This window comes from Carica papaya, chromosome 2 (genome assembly GCF_054855325.1).
Source record: "Carica papaya isolate Zhongbai chromosome 2, ASM5485532v1, whole genome shotgun sequence".
In the NCBI taxonomy this organism is placed as follows: domain Eukaryota; kingdom Viridiplantae; phylum Streptophyta; class Magnoliopsida; order Brassicales; family Caricaceae; genus Carica; species Carica papaya.
In genome coordinates this window covers 9,690,086-9,714,190 of record NC_142310.1, presented here as the reverse complement: position 1 = coordinate 9,714,190, position 24,105 = coordinate 9,690,086, and the positions used below count along the sequence as shown (strand labels likewise).

The 24,105-nt window shown below is 32.4% G+C and overlaps 1 pseudogene; it reads left to right on the top strand.

The window, feature by feature from the left end:
* Positions 1–12,078: 12,078 nt before the first annotated feature.
* On the top strand, positions 12,079–23,697 carry LOC148268747 (transcription factor MYB106-like; annotated as a pseudogene).
* The last annotated feature ends 408 nt before the right edge of the window (positions 23,698–24,105 follow it).

The window sequence follows — 24,105 nt, the reverse complement described above, 5'->3', positions numbered from 1 at the left end:
TTGTCTTATTTGGTGTCAATTACTGGTTTACATATTGTGTATGATTGGATGATTGAGATCAAAGAAAAAGGCAAAAAAGTTATGTGAATTGATAAATGGATAATGTGGACAACTTGACTAGATATCCTGGGAGATGGTGGACGGACCGGGTCCGTAGGGAACCCTACCGGGAACGTGGTCTCTCATACCGGACGGGGTATGGGGACGGCCCTGGAATCATGTTGTAAATGTTAATGGTTCACGTGTAGCGGGGACCCCCTATGGATCCCCAGGGATACTGGTAGGCTGGTAAAAGAGGAAATATGTTTTTTGATGATTGAAATGTAAAGGTATGATATGTGTTATGTTATAAAGTGTGTATGATTTCATGATATTATAAGGTTATTATTTTCATATGTTGTTTTCATGGATCTCACTGAGGTAAGTGGACAGTAAAGGTTTTTATGTTAATAAACGAGTTTATTATAAATTATGTTCCATTGGTCATTTTTATTTTCTATCCACCTTTACTTCCGTGGTGGTGAGATAGTGTAATGTCTTTACTGGGCTGGTGTAGCTCATCCCTTATTTAACCATTTCAGATCAGGAAGACGTTGTTCCCGAGCTCGTTCTGCAGGAAGACGGCGAATGGGACGCCTAAAGACTTTATAGTTATATTTATAATTTTTATTTCGAGTATCTCTTTTTGTTAGTTTGTTCCTTCATGTTTTGAGTACGTTTTGGCTATTATGTAAGGGATGTTAATTAAAATTTTTATTAAACTTCCGCATTTGAGATTTTTTTTAATACATATATTTCATTCAAATTTTTGGGGCCGTTACATTTGTTGCCTATAATCGATACAAAGTCGCATAGTACCATCATTCTTCTTGACAAATAGTACTGGAGCTCCCCACGGTGATACACTTGGTCTGATGAAAACTTTATCCAATAATTCTCATAATTGTTTCTTGAGTTCCTCTAATTCAACTTTCGCCATTTGATACGGAGTCTTAAAAATAGGACTCGTACCAGGAATTAAGTCAATGAAGAACTTGATCTCCTGATCTGCAGGTAAACCTAGAAGATCTTCTGGGAAAACATCAAAAAATTCCTTCACCACTAGTATCTGTTGCAGATTGACTTCTCTACTCTTATTCTCCACTACGTAAGCCAAATACCCTGCACATCCCTTTTCAAAAAATTATTGAGCTTGAATGCAAGATACGAGACATTGATGTTGGGCTCCCTAATCCTTTTGAATTTAAAGGCCTTGTCATTGGGAATATTAAAAGTCACCGTCTTTCCATGACCATCTATATTAGCATGGTACGTTACCAACCAATCCATTCCTAGTATGACATCAAAATCATGCATGTCTAGGAGTATGAGATCTACTAGTAACTCTCTGTTGCCAATCTCTATAATACATGCTCAGCAGATTGTACTAGTGGTCAAGTCGTTATTGGCTAGGGTAGAGACTACTAATACATATTTTAAAGGTGATTGTTCAATGTTCAGATGCTGAGCAAACTCATGTGATGCAAAAGAGTGTGTGGATCCTGGGTCTATTAAGATTTTAGCCAAGGTACTAGAGATAGTGAGCATACCTTGGATTACATCCTGAGAAGATTGAGCCTCTCGCTCTGTAATGGCATATACTCTTCCTTGAGTTATTGTTTTGATATGCTCTTTGTTGATAGGACACTTTTTGATCCAATGTTGAGTACTACTATATTTGAAGTAGCCATTTGTCAACTTATAGCAGGGTTTGCTACCATGGTTCTTTCTATAATGGGAGCATATATGTTCTGGCCCTTGTGTTGGGACTAAGAGATCCATTTTCTGCCTTTTATCAAGTTGTTGTGGCTCACAAACCTTCCTCTTATTGTTTGGTACGAATGGTCAAACCTGCTGGATCTGTTATGGGACTGAGCTTTTTGCCTCTTCTACAATCTAGGCTCGTTCTAGTTCTTCTTAATAGTCATTAATTTTTAGAACAGAGATTTTATCCCAAATCTCTTTACGCAAGTCTCTCTGAAACTTCCTGGCTCTTAGGCTTCCATATGCTACTAAGTTGGGCGTGAATTGAGCCAGCTCTATAAACTCTTCTGCATATTCTGCCACCCTCATATTACCTTGCTTTAATTCTAGGAACTCTATTTACTTTTGTTCTTGAACAAAGACAGAAAAGTACTTCTCGTAGAATACCGCTCCAAATACTTCCCAAAGGATCGGTGTCCTCAACGATCCCTTTTTCAGGCACCACCAATGTTCTGCAGCTCCCTTGAACATGAATGTGGATAATTGTATCTTTTGCTCTAAAGTGGCACTAAGAACACCAAATATCTTCTTTAACTCCATGATCCACTGTTCGGCTAATATTGGGTCAGTTGCTCCAGCGAATGACAGTGGGTTCATTTTCTTAAATCTTTCAATGAGTTTTCCATTATTTTCCTCCATCGGCTGAGTTTTACTGCTTCTAGCATTATTACCGTTTGTACTACTTTCGTTATGGACTACATGTTGAGTTACCACTGTAGCCAAGCCTTCGACTATACGCATAAATCTATTTAGACTCTGCTCGATCTAGTCTTCTAGAATTAGATGTGCCTCCTCTCTCGATATCCTGATCATTTCCTACATTCATGAAATTCAAATTTAGAGACATTTTCCTATGTTTCCCAACTTTATCTAAGTTTTATGTAACCCTAAGCCTTGTATTCAAAGGATGTCGTGGAATCGTGCTCTGATACAACTTGCCACGAACCACACCTCGTCTTATAGGATAATGACCTAAGCATACTTTCTTAAATCATATAGATTCGAGTTAAGTAAAATATCTTAACTTTATTAATCATAAAAGAGTTGCAGAAGCATTACACCCTTAAATGTAAAACATAAAAATAAGTATGAGCCTCTAAATTTTCTTATTTACATTACCAAATAAAGTATGAAACAGTAAACTTAATTTCAGAGTCTAACTTTAGATATTTTCTTCGTATCACTATTCACTCTGCAGCGGTACCTTCAGTATCTGGAGGGTGATAAGGGAGGTGAGATAAAATATTTCAATAAGTGATATTATGAAATTATAACATAGTGCATGCAATATATAATTTCTTTATACACAATAAAAAATATATCATATAGTCTTTCCAAAACAGATACGAATCAGAAGAAATCAGAAAAAGAGATTCATGTTGTATACTTCATCACTATTATGGATGATCAATCAGTTACCATATATTATGCGTAGGCACATATATTTATCACTGGTTCTCTATGTATCCGAACATGAAACAACATACATGAGTACCTTGAAACACTGTTATCCCCCAAACACAAAACGATTATGTATGGGTACACATTTATTACTTTGCAAATACACCCGAATACAGAACGGTTATATATGGCTAGATTGAAGTCTAGCATAATGCACATACTTTTGGAATAACTTCTTTCTATAATAAGTGATGCACACATATTAAAATCACATTTCAAAAACAAAAAGCGAAATAACACTTATATCAAAGTAAAACTTTAACAAATACTTACTTAGCAAATATGGAAGACAAATTAAATATTTGGATATTTTTATACTGAAAATACGTAAAATATTTCAAAATTACGTAGGCTATGAATCCATAATATCTACTTATACATTTATTTATATTGAAAATACGTAAAATACTTTACAACTATGTAGGCTACGAATCCATAATATTCACTTACCTTAAGTTCTTAGCAGTTGTAGTCTTAATTCTTGTAATACTTAGAATTAATTTTAAAATTTTAAAATTAATATATAGAAATATAAAGTTTAATTTTATAATTTTTTATTTAATGTAAAATTACGAAAAAATAGATGGAGGATGAAATTGAAAATAATTTTGGGACAAAGGATGAAAATTTGGATTCGGAGAGTATTTTTAAAAGAAAAATAAAAAATCGAGTGTCAAAATGTAATTTAAAAAAAATGTGCCACGTAGGACCACCCAGTCAGCAGGTCCGACGAACCGGAGCGCGTCGCGTGGCAAAGCACGCTGACTTGGTGCCATGCGGGAGACTACCCTTGCAATCCACGTGCCCGCAATCAGACAGTTCAGATTTATTCCCGCGCGTGTGGACGGTCTGAATCCCTTCCCTATGATATTATGATATTGTTTGTATTATTGCCTTTATAGGTCAGTTTTAGAAATTTCGCTACGGTAAGTATATAATAAATGATTTTATTTATGATAAATGAATTTACTTAAATTAAGAACTCCATTAGTTATTTCCATGATTTTTACCAACCTTTATTTCTGTATCGGTGAGTAGTGTGACATTCTTATTAGGGTAGTATACCTCACTCTTTCATTAACTATTTCAGATAAAGAAGACCAAGATCCAGATCCCAATCCACAAAAGGGTTGCAAATTGGATGTTCAGTTGTTTACTTTTTATTTATTTCTTTAATTTTTCGTTGTTCTTTTAGAATAGTCATTCTCGTAACTCTATTGAGTATTCTGAATTATTGTATAAGGAACATAAACCCTAATGCTATTATTTCGCTTCCGCATTCAATTTATAATTTATTTCCTTTCAAGTTTCTGGGTCATTATAATTCTGACAAAGTTTTGACTTTATTTTTAAGTTTTTTCTCTAAAAAATTTGACAGAGTTTCGAGATGATTTTTGGTCACTTTTTCTTTTGATCGTGAGTCTTATTCCTCTTCTCTTCTTTTTTCTCTGTTCTTACAAATTGAGCAAATTTTCTCCAAAATTTTTATCTAAAAGCTCAAAATACACTTAGAAATCACACATTTCATACGTCATCTTCTTCATTCACCTCTATATTTTTTACTATTTTTCTCTCCTGCGAAATATCTCCTCCTTCCTTCTCCTATCCCCTATTTATAAGAATGGGGAGCCACGAGGGAAAGGTTGTCACCATTCCATCTTACTATTTCATCTAAAAGTTGTTACTTTACTTAAAAGATTATCACTTTTTACATGTCATTTTATCTAAAAAGTCTTTTCATATGCTATTTATTCTAAAAGATTACCACTTTTCACATGTTACTTCATCTAAAAGTTATTATTTTTCGTTATGTCATTTTATCTAATAGTTACCACTTTTCACTATACCACTTCATTTAAAAGATTCCTACCTTTTCTCATCCCTCTTCATGCTTATTCTAGCTCCTTCATCCTTATCTATCATTTTTTTGTTTGACTCTAAATTATGTCCTTAACCTTATTATATATTTTCAAATGCATGCAAAGCTAAATTAAATATATCAAGTATAAGAAATTAACTCAGAGGTATTTTCAAGCTATCACACTCTATGGGATATAATTAGGTTCTAGGAAAAGTAAAATATAAATGATTTACAAATAAAAATATCAATCTTAACTAGAATATGAAGAAAAAAGAAAAAAAACAAAAACTTAGAAAAAATAAAAATTTAGAGATAACTCGTCTAAAATTGGTGTCTGAAATTCAGTGGTGTGGTGAAGGCTATCCTAAGATGGGTAGAAATCCTTCCAGACGTGGTTGGGGTATGTGTTATGTTCTAGGTCACCTGACAATGGACTGCTGTGACCAATGTGTGTTTTAGCTGTGTGTGCATCCCCTCCTGATGGTAGGAATCCTGATTCCATAATGGTACCAATTGGATAATGGATTCACCCGTATAATATCAAAAAAAACTTTAAAACTTTAATAACTTTAAATTAATAATTGTGTTGGGGTAAATCAAGAATCATGGATACCCACTGAAGGGTTATGGATGTCTCGATTTGGCCGAAAAATTTGTAAAAAATTCTGATATGTGGATTTATGGGATAAACATGGATTAGAGGAAAACTGATGGATGAGTATGACTTTGGAACCATATGTGATGTGATAATAGTGTGTGATATGAAATTGCTACAATTAGGGAATTAAGAAATAAAAGAAATTAAGAGAATATTGAGAAAATAATTAGAAAGATGAATTTTAAGTGATAACTAGTAACGGGGAATAGTGAGGAAAAATTACTAGTTAGAGTTAGGAGGAAAGAAATGAGGGAAAAGTAAGGAAATTGAATTTTTCTGCATTTCATGGTTTTCAAATATAAAAGGAAAGAAAAATTTTATATTTCTGATCGACTATATATTGGTATGTCGCATGCGTAAGGTGTAATATATTCAATATACTTATTGAGCCCGTTATTTTGCTCATTCTATTCAAATTCTAATATTTTTCATATTAGGCTGGGAAAGATAATTTATAGAGCTAAATCAGGAATTTTATGTTTTAGTTTTCATCAGGTGAGTTTCTCCAGTTGTGGACTCTACCAAATTTTATAACTTCATGTTGTACAAGGGATGAATAGCTTCTATTGTGTTTTTATTTTTAAATTTTTGTATTATATTTTATGATTCAGTTTTGTTTGGCAGCATGATTTCTCGTTGAAAAATTGCGAGTTGTCACATCGCCCCTCCTCTTTTTCTTTTATTTCATTTTTTCTCGATTCTTCTAATAGCAATGAGTAAGACTAATTTCACAAATAGAAATCATGATAATTTCATAATTGAAAGAAATTTATTGCGTTCACTAGTTAGAGACGTTTATGTGGTGTTTCCATCAAATATGTTTGATTTAAAACCAGGATCTATAGGTAATTGATAAAATTTGTAGAATATATTTTTCAATTTTAACTAGAGTGTGAATTGTTCATCATCGTTAGTTACAAGTTTGAAAGAATTATAAAAATAATAAATAAGTTATTTATTTAATTACATTACAAAATTTTAAAATTAAAAAAATAGTCATTTTTATAATCCATTATCATGAGCCTCAATTTCATAATTATCAGATTAGATTAGAAGAATTTCAAATGAAAAAAGAATATCTTTAATTATTATTTAATATGCATCATTTTTAGAGTTGATATAATTTTCTCGTTCTTAAAATTATTTAAATATAATTTTTTAAAAAAAGAAAATATTAGGCAAATTTTAATTTTACTTTCTATATACATTACAGATTTGATTTAGACAAATTTTTGTTTTAATTTTTGACAAATAATTAGAATAAAATTATTAAAAAAAAAAAAGGTTTAAAACCATATTTACCAATTGGTAGGCCGAGCCCATTTAAACATTAAAGCTTAATTGATTTTTTGAGCCAATTTCCTTTTTGACCCTTTTATCGCATCTTAGATCTACTCCACAAATCCTACGCATTTCCAAATTAAAACCCATCTTTCAAAAGCCCACTTTATCTATAAATTTACACACCCTCTCAATTGAGCCTTAACGAGGCTGGCCTTAGACACAGAGTCCATATAAATATTTATGCCCTCTATTTGTACATATGGAGTAATATTAAATACTATTTACCAAGAGAGAAAAAGATCAGTTTAGTCTGTGTGTGAGACTCGATCGGACATTATAATGTACAACAGAACGTTAACCTTTTGGAGGTTAAAGTAGTTGATGAGAATAAAACCTCTAGAAGCCTACAATAACTATACAAATATATAATGTCTATTAATTTTGGCCCCTTAAATTAATTACCAAAATAAATGCAAGAAGTGATAGTTGGCAGTGAAAATCGGGAAAAAAAAAATAAAAAAAAGTTGAAGAGATAAATTACCTAATTCATTTCTCTTCTTATTTAATATTTTCTATTTTTTTACAACAAAAAAAGAATTTTTTTTTTTTTTAAGAATTAGTTTACTGTAAGTTAATGCCAAATAATATTATAATGATTTAATGTAAAATTATTTTCATTTTTTCAAGAATTGATTCGACTTTCATTATCTGCTTAGAAATATGATGGATCCAATGGATTTATAAATTATTACAAGTATTATCTTCTTGATAATGTAAGTGACCTAAATCTCTCAATCATGATAAATGATGTCCTTAAAATAAACATCAATTAGATTAGTAGGCTCATGTTACTTGAACCTATGTTGACAATAGCTAGACATGGAGAGAGTCTATTTTTATTAATAGCTTCTTAATCCCCTCTCTCCCCCATGCTAACGTTAGACCTCTAAAGACACCATGGAATTTAATTGAGAGAGGAGTGTCAGTACGAGAGGAAATCTTGCTCATAAAATTAATGACCTATACACTAAAATTGTTTCTGATAAGGTCACTAGTAAGCACATTGCTCGAGTTACTACGGATTAGTCAATCAATATTAAGGTTAAACCATTTAAAAAAATGGAGCATTCCAACCCAGTATAAGAAATATATTGTGATCACCTTCATTGATACGTGGCATTGCCCTGTTGCACCCATCTTGGAACTCAAATATTGGGTGAATGATTGCAGTATTTGTTATAATATTTGTATCTTAAGATTCTGGTGGATGAACTTGTTTTACTTTTTCAGCAGGATCCAAAATATGGTGGAGAACATGGTAGAGCTCCTTTATTTTAGTTATTTGCTTATCTATTCTTTCACCTATTAATACATGAGTTTATCTACTATATATTCAAAAATTTTGTTTACGTGTAAGGAAGTGTGTAAGCATATAATAGCATATTTCACCTTTTATGAACTTTAAATTTTTGGAATAATTGATTCGTTATATTATTTAGTATTTGGCATTTTTTTGTTTTATATTTTAATTACTTTTTAAATTATTGATATTTTAAAATAAAACGCATACGTCGTTTATATAACTCAATTGCAAATATAATCTAATGTTTCACCTTATGTGAGTAGTTAGGAGCTTGGACCCAAAATGTTGTGTTGTAGGGAGGGGAAAAATCGAACATGTATCCATAAAGAAGGGAAGTTCTGGCCTCTAACATACATATATATGTATAAGAGTTCAATTAATATACTATTAATAACTTAAATTTAAGTTTTTGTAGTTCAGTGATTTGAGTCTGAAAAATTATTATCCTAATAATGTTCGGATCGAATGTTAAAAAAATTATTGAAACACTATCATAGTAGTTTTTTGTAATAAAATAAAGGGACATGTTCATAATTATTTAACTGATAAAGATATTTGTGTAAATTAATTTATTTTTGAATATTATTTTTAAGCCTTATTGTTGTTTTCAATAGTTTTGTATGTTTTTATTTAGTCATCAATTTATTATTTTTACTCTAAGCTGTGCATAAAATATAAATTTTAAAATTTTTATAATTCTATAGAATTTAAAATATTTCATGAAAAAATATAAAAAATATTGCATTTAAAAAATTTTTTAAAAAAATTCTCAAATTGTAATTATATCACTAAATCAAATTGTAATATTTTTATTCACTAGTTCGTATTTATTGGAAAAGACTGACAACAAAATGACACTAACAATATCGTATTAAAATTATCAGCTCAAAGACATAAATTTTATATATCAGATTTTAGTTTTTTTTTTATTGTTTCTACCTTAATTTTTTATCAAAAATTTACAAAATAAATGAAATGTAAACAAAATAGATGTAATCAATAGTTTATGTAATATGTGATATAAGAGTTTTTAACTAATTAAAATTTTAAATAGATAACTAATATATTTGGGAACGTAGTTAATTAACTAAGAATCAAATTTTATTTTATAATTAAGTATAAAATACTATAAATATTATCACTTTATTTATTATATAGATTATTATTTTAATTAAAATTTAAATGAATAATTATATTATATATGTAATCAATTAAAAATAAAATTCTATTTTTTAAATAACTACTATAAATGTTATTATTTTAATTTTATTTATTTAAAAAGTTAAACTGATAAATATTATATAAGTAAATATTTTAATTTTACTTTTATATTTAAAATTTATTTAAAGAATTTAAAGTATAAGGAATTAACACCAGCTTACTTTTTTCAATATATAATAGATTTAAAGATAAAATTGTGAAAGCCCGCGAACTTAGAAAAAAATAAAGTAATAAAATAAATACGGAAGCGAAAGAATAGAATTTAGGGTTTACATTCCTTACACAATAATTTAGAATACCTAATAGGGATATGAGAATAACCTTTCTAAAAGAACAAACAAAATCAATTAATTAAATAAATAAAAGGTAATATTCTGAGCATTCTAAAATGACCTTCACTAGTTTTTGAAAGGAGTCCGGGTGATGAACTAATCACAACCCTCTTGTTAATCGGGATCTGGGTTTTGTTCTTCTTGATCTGAAATAGTTAATAAAATGGTGAACTACACTAATCTAGTAAAAATATCACACTACTCACCGATATAGAAACTGAAAGTTGGTAAAAATCATAAAAATAACCAATGGAACTCTTGATTTAAGTAAATTCTTTTATCATAAAGAAAATGATTTATTGCATATATTACCGTTTGTGAGATTCTCAAAATCGACCTATAGAGATAATAACTTAAATAATATTCCAATCTTATATTCAAGTGAGTAAAAACAGTAATTTTTCCTCTTTATTTGCCTACTATTATCCCTGAGGGCCCATAAGGATGTTCCACTACGCGTGAACTATTATTCAACATTATCAATTAACTGGTATAAGCGCCAAGAATATCATCCCTCAATACCTCGTCCGGTATGAGGGTGAAACAGGCTGTCCCCATACCCTGTCCAGTATGAGCACCAAAAATACCAATCTTCGATACTCTATTCGATATGAGGGTAAAACGAGCTGTCTCCAAACCCCGTCCAGTATGAGTGTAAAAAAATACTAATTCTCGATACCCCGTCCGGTATGAGGTGACATTCACGGTAGGGTTCCCTATGTACCCGGTCTATCCACCATCTCTCAGGATATCCAGTAAAGCTACCATTCATTCATTTACTTAACCAATCAATTTTCTATTTACATTTAATTTTTAGTTTCACAATTTAACCATAAATCAATGCAAGACAAACAATACATGCATCAAGGAAATATAACTGAATCATTTTATTAATTCCTGTATATTATTATGCATTTAAAGCTGTAAAATCAAACAATCGATTAAACAAGATAAACAATAATAAATAAATTGTTCTGGCTCTATTAGTAACCTGTAATTAATTCTCGAAGTTTTTTAAATTATACAAAATACCGTATTATTGATAATTAAACTCCAATTCCATAATAGGGAATAAGGTGAGGGATTCTTACCCGAATTGATGTCCGAAATACCGAACTTTTTACTGTGCCTACTGGCGGTCCCCGGGTTTCTTGAATTTTCATGCAGAGATCAAAACACACTTCATGTACCTAAAAATATCCCAAAAAAATTCAAAATCAGTGTTAAAAATCTTTTTTGGCCAATTTTGAAATTCTGGCACAGTAGCACCGCCGTGCTTCAGCGACAGCACAGCTGTCCGCGGTGGCAGTTTGCCTCGACCTGGCCGTTTTCGACCAGTTTTGGCTAGTTTCGACCAATTTTATATCTATCTCTATGAGAAAACATGTTAAGGGGCATCGATTGGCCCAAAAAAGTTAAAAAAAAAACATATCGGCGGTAAAATTTTTCAGTGCGGTGGCTCCACCGGCTCACCTTCACAACTGGACATTTTTCTTTGGTCAACATGTAGAAAACACAATGGTAAACACAATGGTGAAAAAATCGCACGAAACGGGAAACAGAAAGGGGCTCATCGAGGGCGATTTCGAATTTTACCCACAGTTTTCAGTTCATCCGTCATTCCTTTTGCTACGATTTGAACATAGGGGCGCTTGGAATCAAATTCCGAGCGGATAGGAGAGTTTTTATTTTTTTTAGTGGTCGGAGGTAGCTCCGGCGCTGTGACGGGCGGCGATCAGCTCCCTTCTCCAGTGACTGATTCTTCTTCTCTGGTGGAAGGCTGGCGGTTAGGATTTGAGTTCGGTGTGATGGGAGATATTTATACCCGTCTCTTTTAAATTTGGGTAGTTTATCGCGTTTGATCTCGATTGTCCGATCACGTTTAAAGAAAAAATAAATCTGCACCGTTCATCGTGACTTGATCTCGACTGTATGATCGTGTTTGAAGAGAAAATAAATTTAAATCGTTCATCGCGCTTAATCGCGACCGTCCGATCGTACCTAAGGAGGGAATGGATCTGGACAGTCCACGCGTGTGGGAACACATCCGGGACGTCCGATCATGGGCTCGTAGATTGCCAGCGTGACCTCCCGCATGGCACCAAGTCAGCACGCCTTGCCATGTGGCGCGCTTCGGTTTGTTGGAGCTGCTGACTGGACGGTCTTACGTGGTACAATTTTTTTAATTGCATTTTGACCTCCAGTTTATGATTTTTTTTTCAAAAACATCATCTGAACCCAAATTTTCACCCATTTTTTCCAAAATTATTTTAAATTTCATTTTCAACCTATTTTTTTTCCTAATTTTATATTAAATAAAAATTTATAAATTTATAAATTATATTTTTATACATTTTTTAAACTTCAAAATTAATTCCCGGCTAAATTTCGGGTCTGGGTATTACAAAAATAGAAAATTATTTCCATGCATTAAATTGAGTCTAATGCTCTAAACACGTTCTTAAGCTATTCCCATGCTAATTAAATGGAAATAACTTCAAAAAGAAAATCATAAATTGCTAAAGCTATTAGTTATCGTGTTTTTCTCCCAACAGAATGGTGATAAGCTTGAAAAATTATAACTAACATTCTTTTGCTTTGGGAACTTAATTTTTTCCCCAAATAAATATAAGTCCAATTGTAGAATTTCCAAAAATTTTACTGAAAAAGATAAACACAAACCTGAAGATATATGATAGGAAATCGAATGCATAAGTCAGTCCAACTGGAGTAAAGTGAGTAGTTAAGTTAAATTACAGCTTCTCTACTTTAAGAAAAGCAAATTATAGCTGAATACACTGCATAAGTTTGTTACAAATTTACCATACTCTTAACTTGTGGAATTACTTCAACTTATAAGATATTTGATATATGTGTGTGTGTGTATATATAATTAGAAAGTACTTGATTTATTTATAGTTAAGATATATTTGATATCTGGATTTTATTTTTGTTGAAAATTTTGGAGACAGTTGCACGAATATTAATGATCATATTAATTTTATATATCTACAAATAATAATATGAGTTGTATCGTACGTCCATTGTTGCATGCGTGAAAATCAACAACATATTGACTGAATGTTTCGAGAGTCCTGACAAAGAACCAACTAGCTTTCTAGCAACTTGTAAGGCTCTCTCTCTCTCTCTCTCTCTCTCTCTCTCTCTTTATGTATATATATATGTAAAGGTTGCACTTGGCGTTCTCATTCACACTTCTCTCTTCAAAGATCCAGGTCATAAATAGGAGATCAGTGCTTATATTTTATTTGGGAAACGGGGAAGTCTTCTTGTTGCGATCAGAAGGGATTGAAGAAAGGGTCATGGACTTCTGAAGAAGACCAGAAACTTTTGGCTTATATTGAACGTCATGGTCATGGAAGCTGGCGTATGTTGCCTGCAAAAGCTGGTTCTTAAATTCATCTTTCTATATATACATTATATATATATATATTTAGACGTATCCATTTTCCTATATATATATATATATTGAGTTTTGTTATCCTAATGCATTCTTGTGATTAAAAGGATTACAAAGATGTTGTAAAAGCCCGAAACTTAAATGGAAATGGAGTCATAAATTAAATGCGGAAGCGAAATAATAGAATTAGAGTTTACATTCCTTATACAATACTTTAAAATAACTATAGGACTACAAGAATGTCCATTCTAAAAGAACAAACAAAAATCAAAGAAATAAACGAAAGATAAATAACTAAACAATCCTAGGACGACCTTTACTAGCTTTTGAAGGGAGTTCAGGTGGTGAAGTATTTCACAACCCCCTTGTTGATCGAGATCTCGATCTTAGTTCTCTTGATTTGAAATAGTTAATGAATGGGTGAGCTATACTAACTCAGTATGAATATCACATTAATCACAGATACGAAAAACTGAAGATTGATAAAAATAAAAAAAATAACCAATGGAGCCCTTAATTTAATATAAATTCATTTACTATAAAGAAAGTCATTTATTCCATATTGTGTAATAAGTCTTTCCAAACAATAACTTATAAAAACTCATATTCATGCACTATTATTTATCAAATATAAGATGACAAGAAACGATCATTTTACATTTTTACCCACTTATTGGTACCCCTGGGGGGTCCATAGGGATGTCCTCCTATTCGTGAATCCAATATCCAATTAAACAATTAACTAGTCATCCCCATACTTCGTTCAATAATTGGTGCCAAATAGTCCACCACCTCGATACCTCGTCCAGTATGAAGGTGAACCATATCTCCCAAATTTTACTGGTAAGGAACTTCTCTGCCCCGTCCGACTGAGGTAATGTTCATAGTAGCGTTTCCTATGTACCAGACCGGTCCGCCCTTTCCCGAGTACCCAATAAGTCTTTCCCATACAGATTTCTATCAGTATAGCAATCAACCATGCAATAACCATATCTCATTTTATATTCACTATTCACTTAAACAACAATATAATTTGACACAGCCAAATAACCAATGACCGGAATACCGACACGCAATGCAGGAGAAACAAATAACAAAATAATCAAGAAGACCTTAAAAATCATCAATTGAGTTATACAAAGTATAATAGTAAATAAATATAAGTAATATAAAAAAATAAATAGGAAATCAAAAGGACTATGAATTAATCGGTTCTGGCTCCACTAGTGACCTATAATTATTTTTAAAGTTCTTTAATTTTTTATAAAAATACACAATTATTAATTATTAAGCTTCAATTTGCTGTAACAGAGAAAATAATGAGGGATTCTTACCCGAATCGGTGTCCGAAATACCAAACCTTTTACTGCGCCTATTAGCGATCCCCGGATTTCTTAAATTTTTTTTTGCGGAGATTAAAACACGCTTCACGTACCTAAAAATATCCCCAAAAAATTCAAAATCGGTGTTAAAAATCTTTTCTGACCAATTTTGGGGTTTTGACATAGCGGCACCGTTGTGCTCCAGCGACAGCACCACCGTCTGCAGCAGTGGTTTACCTCAGCCTAGCCATTTTCAGCCGGTTTTGGCCATTTTTATACATCTCCCTGTAAAAAAACACGTTAGATGGCCGGTTGGCTGAAAAAAATTAAAAAACAGAAAACCTACCGGTGGTGGGGTTTTTTAGGTATGGCGGCTCCACCAGCTCACATTCGCAGTTGGGATGTTTTCTTAGATCAATCTGTAAAAAACAGAATGGTGAGCACAGATGTAGAAAACTCACGTGAAACGGGAATCGGGAAGGGGTTCATAGGAAGGATTTTGGGACTTTGGCCGCGGCGGCTCTGCCGAGCTTTGCCCATGATTTTTGACTCATCTGTCGTCCCTTTTGCTCCAATTTGGTCATGGAGGTGCTCAGAATCAAATTCTATACGGGTAAGAGAATTTTTACCTTTTTTGGAGGTCAAAGGTGGCTCCGTTGCGGCGACAATTGGCGGTCAGCTCCCTTCTCGGGTGATTTGTTCTTCTTTTTTGGCGGAGGCTAACAGTTAGGGTTCGGGATCAGTGTGATACGAAATATTTGTACTCACATCGCATTAATCTGGGCTGTTCATCGCGTTTGATCTCAATTGTTCGATCCGCCTAAAGAAGAAACGAATCTAAATTGTTCATCGAGATCTGATCTTTACTGTCTGATCGCATTTAAGAAGGCAATGAATCTGGACCGTTCATTGTGGGGCATGTAGATCGCTCGTGTGGCATCCCGCGTGACACTGACGTCAGCGTGCCTAGCCACGCAGCGTACTCTGATTAGTCGGGGTTGCTGATAGAGCAGTCCTACGTTGTAAAAAGTTTTTTATTTGCACTCTGACCCTCAGTTTTCAATTTTTCTTGCAAAAACACCATCTGAACCCAAATTTTCACCCAATTTTCCCAAAATTATTTTTAATTTCATCCCTAAGCTATTTTTTTTATAAATTCAACAAAAATTAAAGTAAATTAATTTAAAAATAAATTTTTTTATATGTTTAAAATGTTAAAATTGATCCCGGGCCAAATTCCGAACACAGGTATTACAGATGTGGGAAGAGCTACAGACTTAGGTGGATTAATTACCTGATGTGATAGCTTGAAAATACCTCCAAATTAATTTCTTATATTTGATATATTTAATGTAGCTTTGCAGTTTAAAAATATATAATAGTGTTGATGATATAATTTAGAGTCAAACAGAAAAAGAATGGATAAGGATGAAGGAGCTATAATAAGCATAAAGAGGCTTGAGAAAATGTGGGAATCTTTTAAATGAAGTGGTATAATGAAAAGTAGCAACTATTAGATAAAATAACATAACAAAAAATGACAACTTTTAAATAAAGTGACATGTGAAAAGTGGTAACCTTTTTTATGAAGTGGCATGTAAAAAGTAGTAACCTTTTAGATGAAGTAACATTTGAAAATGCCTTTTAGATAAAACGGCTTATGAAGAGTGGTAACCTTTTAAGTGAAAGGTGATAACTTTTAGATGAAATAGTAAGATACAATGGCAGCAACCTTTCCCTCGTGGCTCCCCACTCCTATAAATAGGGAATATAAGAAGGGAGGAAGAGACATTCTGAATGAGAGAAAAATAGTAAAAAGCATAGAGGTGAAAGAAGAAGAGAGTACGAAGTCTATGATATTTGAGAGTATTTTGATGTCTTAGATAAAAATCTTAAGAAAATTCTACTAAATTTATGAGAACAAAGAAAGAGAAAGAGAAGAAGAATAAGGATCATGATTAAAAGGATATTATAAACTGTTAAAAAGGTAAGTTTTTCTTAAGTTTTGAAGTTTAATAAAAGGTAAAAAATAGATCTCTTAGTCCCAACACAAGGGCCAAAACAGATAGGCCCCATTGTAGAAAGAAACATGGTAGCAAACCCTGCTACAAGTTGACAAATGGATGCTTCAGATATGGTAGTACTTAACATCATATCAAAGAGTTTCATATCAATAAAGAGTGTATCAGACCAATAACTCAAGGAAGAGTATATGCCATTACTGAGCGAGATGCTTAATCCTCTTAGGATGTAATCCAAGGTATGCTCACTATCTCTAGTACCTTGGCTAAAATTTTAATAGAACCAAGATCTACACACTTTTTTCAATCACATAAGTTTGTTCAGCATCTGAACATTGAACAATCACCTTTAGAGTAATCTCTACCTCAGCCAATAAGGACTTGACCATTAGTATAGTCTGTCGAGCACGTATTGTAGAGATTGCCAATAGAGAGTTACTAGTAGATCACATATTTCTAGACATGCATGATTTTGACATCATACTAGGAATCAATTGGTTGGAAGTATACCATGCCAATATAGATTGTCATGGAAAGACAATGACTTTTAATATTTCCAATGACAAGGCCTTCAAATTCAAAGGGATTAGGGAGCCCCCTAACATCCATATCTCGTATCTTGCATTCAAGCTCAACGATTACTTAAAAAGGGATGTGCAGGGTATTTGGCTTACGTAGTAGAGGATAAAATTAGAGAAGTCAATCTACAACAGATACCAGTGGTGAAGGAATTTTCTGATGTTTTCCCAGAAAATCTTTCAGTTACTTGCAGACTAGGAGATCGAGTTCTTCATTGACTTAATTCCTGGTATGAGTCTTATCTCTAAGGCTCTGTATCAAATGACAAAAGATAAATTAGAGGAACTCAAGAAACAATTGCAGGAATTATTGGATAAGGGTTTCATCAGACCAAGTGTATCACCATTGGGAGCTCCAGTATTATTTGTGAAGAAGAATGACGGTACCATGTGACTTTGTATCGACTATAGTCAACTAAAGCAAGTTATAATAAAAATTAAGTATAGGTTGCCTCATATCGATGATCTATTCGACCAACTTTAAGGAGCCCGAGTATTTTCAAAGATTGATCTATGTTTTGGATACCATCAACTAAAAATTAAGAAAGAGGATATTTCAAAGACTACCTTCAGAACCAGTATGGCCATTACGAATTCTTAGTCATGCCTTTTGGTCTAACAAACGCTCCTGCAGCATTTACAGATTTGATGAACAGAATTTTTCAGCTATTCTTGGATAAGTTTTTCATTGTCTTCATTAATGGTATACGAATTCTTAGTCATGCCTTTTGGTCTAACAAACGCTCCTGCAGCATTTACAGATTTGATGAACAAAATTTTTCAGCTATTCTTGGATAAGTTTGTCATTGTCTTCATTAATGGTATACTGATTTATTCATGGAGCAAGGCTGAACATGCGGAGCATTTAACAATAGTGCTTAGGATACTTAGGAAAAAGAAGTTGTATGCCAAGTTTAAGAAGTGTGAATTTCTGTTAAATTAGGTTTTCTTCCTTAGACATATAGTTTCAAAATATGAAATATTAGTAAATCCAGTTAAAGTAGAAGCAGTAGTAAACTAGAAAAGGCCTACAACAGTAACTGAAGTCCAAAGTTTCCTCAGTCTAGCTGGATACTATAAATTTATTGAAAAATTTTCAAAGATTGCTACTCCACTAACTCAACTCACTAGAAAGGACACAAAGTTTAAGCGAAATGACAAGTGTGAACAAAGTTTTCAAAAACTAAAGAAGCGATTGACAATAGCCCCAATATTGATTATTCCTGACAGTACTGGTGGATTCTCTATCTACAGTGATGCTTCAAAGCAAGGATTGGGATATGTACTAACGTAATACGAAAAAGTGATAGCTTATAGACAATTAAAGAATCATGAGCAGAACTATCTTACCCATGACTTAGAACTAATCGGTATAGTTTTTGCCTTAAAGATCTAGCGCCATTATCTATATGGTGAAAGTTTTGAGATTCACATAGACCATAAAGTTTGAAGAATTTGTCCTCATAGAAAGAACTTAATATATACTAAAGGAGATGGATAGATTTACTTAAAGTATTAGATTGTAAGATCCTATACCATCTGAGAAAAGGCAATTTGGTTGCAGATGCACTTAGTAGGAAGAGTACTTGCACTCTTGCCTACACAATGGCCTTAGAGTGGAGACTCATAGAAGAATTCTAGAAATTGAATCTGAATATCGCTACATAAGAGATCAAGAGGATACCTAGCCAATATAAAAGTGCAACCTATTTTGATACAGAAAATTAGAGAAACTCAGCAGTCTGATCTTAACCTGAAGTCAATTATGGAAGATGTTAATAAGGGACTTAGGCCAAAGTTCAAACTATCAGAAGATGATGTATTGAGGTTTGGAAATAGAGCATGTGTACTGAATAATAATAGTATGAAAAAATGAGATATTAGAAGAAGCACACTTCTCTAGATTTGCTATGTACCCTGATAATACTAAGATGTATCAGAACTTAAAGATCAAATACCGATGGAGTGGGATAAAGAAGGATGTAATAGAGTTTGTTCTATATGTTTGATATGCCAATAAGTGAAGGCTGAACGTCAGAGACTAGCAGGACTACTTCAACCCTTGCCAGTAGCAGCGTGGAAATGGGAACATATTACTATATAGTTTGTGGTAGGTCAACCTGAAACAAGATTCTAACATGATGCTATTTGGGTTATTATTGATAGATTAACCAAGTCTGCTCATTTTCTGGCTATTACAGTAAATGACCCACTGGACAAGTTGGCCAAGCTCTATATCAAGGAGATTATGAGATTGCATGAAATTCCAGTCACAATCGTCTCCGATTGATATCCCCGCTTTACTTTAAGATTTTGGACTAGCCTATAGAATGCTATGGGGACCATGTTATCCTTTAGTACGGCTTTCCATCCTCAAACAGATGGTCAATCAGAATGGACAATTTAAACTCTAGAAGATATGCTACGAGCTTGTGTCATTGAGTTGCGAGGTAATTAAGACAATCATTTACCTCTGATTAAGTTCGCGTATAACAACAACTATCAGTCCAACATTCAAATTGCACCATATGAGGCTTTGTACAAAAGACTCTGCAGATCACCTATTTGTTGGGAAGAAGTTGGAGAACGAAAACTGGTTGAACCTGAATTAGTAGAAGAAACTACAGAGAAAGTGAAATCAATCAGGAAACATCTTTTAACAGCTCAAAATAGGCCAAAAAGTTATGCCGACAATCAAGGAAGAGATTTAGAATTCAAAGTAGGCAACCATGTATTTCTAAAAATCTCACTAATTAAAGGGATTATAAGACTTGAGAAGAAAGAAAAACTCAATCCTTGATTTATTGGACTTTTTGAGATATTGTATAGAGTGGAAGCTGTCACCTATCGTTTAGCATTGTCACCTGAGTTAGCCAATGTACACAATGTCTTTCATGTGTCGATGTTGAAGAAATATCACCCAGATCCATCGCATGTACTCAAATATGAACCCCTTGCACTTCAGAATAACCTATCCTACATTGAGTTTCTTGTACAAATAGTGGATCGTAAAGAAAAGATATTACGATCCAAGGTAATCTTCTTAGTAAAGGTACATGGGAGCACCATTTGACTGAAGAAGCCACATGGGAGCCATAAGAGAAAATGAAGGCCAAATACCCACATCTATATATGACTACTGGTAAGACCAATTTGGAGGACCAAATTTCTTTTTAAGGGGGGGAGGATGTGACAGCTTGAAAATACCTCTGAGTTAATTTCTTATATTTAACATATTTAATTTAGCTTTGCATGTGTTTAAAAATATATAATACTGTTGAGGAAATAGTTTAGAGTTAAACGAAAAAATGATGGATAAGGATGAAGGAGCTAAAATAAGCATGAAGAGACGTGAGAAAAGGTGAGAATCTTTTAAATGAAGTGGTATAATGAAAAGTAGTAACTATTAGATAAAATGACATAACGTAAAATAACAACTTTTAGATGAAGTAACATTTGAAAAGTGGTAACTTTTTTTATGAAATGGCATGTAAAAAGGCCTTTTAAATAAAACGGGATATGAAAAGCAGTAACCTTTTAGATGAAGTGACATGTGAAAAAGCCTTTTAGATCAAACGACATGTGAAGAGTGGTAACCTTTTAAGTAAAGTGACATGATAAAACGTGACAACTTTTAGATAAGATAGTAAGACAAAATGGTGGTAACCTTTCCCTCGTAGCTCACCGCTCCTATAAATAGGGGATAGGAGAAGGGAGGAAAAAACAATCTGATCTGCATGCCCTAGCCATTCCGTGTTCAGGGGGTAGTAGTGTATCAAGATACTCATATATATCATTCCGTATTCGGATACATGGAGAACTAGTGATAAGTATATGTGCATACGCATAATGTGTGATAACTAATTGACCCTCCATAATAGTGATGAAGTATACAATATGAATCTATTTTCTGATTTGTGCCTTCATCTTCTGATTCATATATGTTTTGGAAAATATTATATGATATATATTTTGTTATATATAAAGAAACTATATATTGCATGTACTATACTGTGATTTCATAATATTGCTAATTAGGATATTTTATCTCACCCCTCAATCACCTTCCAGATACTGAAGATACCACTGCAGAGTGAGTGGTAATACGGAGAAAATTTCTAAAATCTAGACTCTGATATTAAGGTTACTATTTCGTATTTTTGTTTAAGAATACAAGTAAGAAAATTTAGAGTTTCGTACATATGTTTATATTTTATATTTAAGAGATGTAACGCTTCTACGACTTTTTCATTATTAATAAAGTTAAGTTTTTTTACTTAACTCGAATTTATATAATTTAAGAAAGTATGTTTCAGTCATTACCTTATAAGACGAAGTCTGATTTGTGACACCTGAGGCAAGATATTAAGAGGGGAAAGTTCACCCTTCAACAGGAGCAGACCATCATTCAACTCCACGCTCTTCTTGGGAATTAGTGAATAACACCAGGCTTTTTTCTTTCTTTTTTTCTTTTTTAATTATTACTATTAGAATAATGTTATTGTATAACTTTAACTATTAAAATCAAGTTTAGTAATTAAACTATAATTTAAGAATTCATGGTTTAATTTCTTCTAGGGTTAAACTATATCTTTTGAAATTTTAATTTTTGGTTATAATTAAATACCAAATTATTAAAGGCATGTTCTGGAATGAATAGTTTAATATTTCAGATTTCCTTTTTACAATTGATCGTTTGCAAATTTACGCGCAGTTTAATTATAAAATAATGCAATTTTTTCTTAAAACAGTTAAAATTAACCTAATATGAATTTTTTTGTGAAAATTAAATAATAACTTTCAAACTTTTATTATTTTTAATAAATTTTGCAAGTCATTTTTTTTTTTATTTTACATGGTATTAAATATGAGGTAAAATTTATCATATTATAATAAATTTACACTATCTTTTACAACTGTAGTAAATGTAAAATTTTTAAATTTATTTAGACAAAGAAAAAGGTAGTGCCGCCAACTATTGCAATAAACTCTATTATTTCCACTAATTTATTTATTTTTAAAAAAATAATAATGATGTTAATTGTATTTTATGATAGTTTTCATGAGGATTATAATTATTAGATGAAGCTCCATAAACATAAATGAGTTATAAATCTCATCATTATGAATTATAAAAAATTATAAAAATTAAATTAAATTTTTTATCTATCTTAAAAGTAACTTAGTCATCATATAATATATTTTTTTGACTAAACAAGTCAGATTCACTGATATAAAATATAACTTAATCATCATAATCTTACTAACACATTAATAAATTAAACTATTAACTTATTAAATCAAATATTATAAGTTGGTTCCCACCAATATATAATATACTCATAAAATAATGAATTTTACATTATCAATGAGATTAACTTAAGATATTCAAATAAAATATAAAAATTTAAATCACTAAACTATCATGTTAATAACTGAGAGATTAATTCCTGAGTAATATAAAAAATAGTAAATATCATAGCAAAAACTTTAGATGATTCTTGAATAAACAAAGTCCTATATGTAAATTTTTTGTGATATATTAAAGTAATACTTGTCATCTAATCATAACTTATAGGAATATAGTTAAAAAAAATAAAACTATTATAGACATTAGGATTATTAACATCTTAAAAAATACTCCTACTTTTCCTGACCTGATAAATGGATGAGATAGATTTTTATCTTCTACTTAGTGCTTATTAACTTCCTAAATATGCATGCAGGTGGTCGGTCATTGCAACTCACTTGCCTAAGAGAACTGATAACGAGATCAAACACTACTGGAATACACATCTCAAAAAAAGATTAAACAAGATGGGTATTGATCCAGTTACCCACAAGCCAAAAATTACAGCCATTGGCTGCAGTGATGGCAACTCCACTAAGGATGTGGCTACTCTTAACCACATGGCTCAACTCGAAGCCAAGGCTAGACTGGTTCGTGAGGCCAAACTTCTAGCAGCCTCCTCAAACCCTCCTCTTCAATTCCACCAACCAGCTCGTCAAAACCTGACCACGAACAAAGCTGCTATAGTGCCACGAGTAGGCAGAACCCAATGTCTCGATATGCTCAAAGTGGGGCAAGGGAAAGTCTCCAACATGTTTTCTGCCGTCACTTCTGCCATCAATGATGTCAACTTGATCGAGGGTTTAAAGTTGCCAACGTCAACGTTGAGCTTCTTGGAGAACACAATACCAATTACATTAACCGTTGGATTTAGTGAGAACCAATTTGTCAGTGATTCCCATATGTGCGGGGGCAAGGACTTCAAAGATGTTGGTAAAAAATTACAGTGGCTGGGAATGCAAGCATGCAAAAATATCAAACCAAGCAGCGATGGAATTCTAGAGATACAAACACGACAATGATATTCCTGCAATGGTATTGCATGAAACGACAATATATCCAGATGATGGTACATTGTTTCATGAAGATTCATTAATGGTGGATCGATCAGGGAGATTTGCGTATGATGGTTCTTTTAATCAAGTACAAGATCCACCATTATTGAGCTTCAATAATGGTGGAAGCTACGTCAGCGATATGGTTGATGAAGAGATCAACAAGATCTACTGGGAAAACATGTCGCTAATCATGACCAATTGTGCTTCATCATATGGATCACTTGTGTTTTAGATTGATCAAATAAAATTAGTTAATAATGGCATCAAGTGTACTTTTGCATGCATTTCTGCATGTATTAAGTAGTAATAACCAGGGACTATGACTTAATTGGTCTAAAAATTAATAGCTTTATCCAATAAAGTAGTATTTTT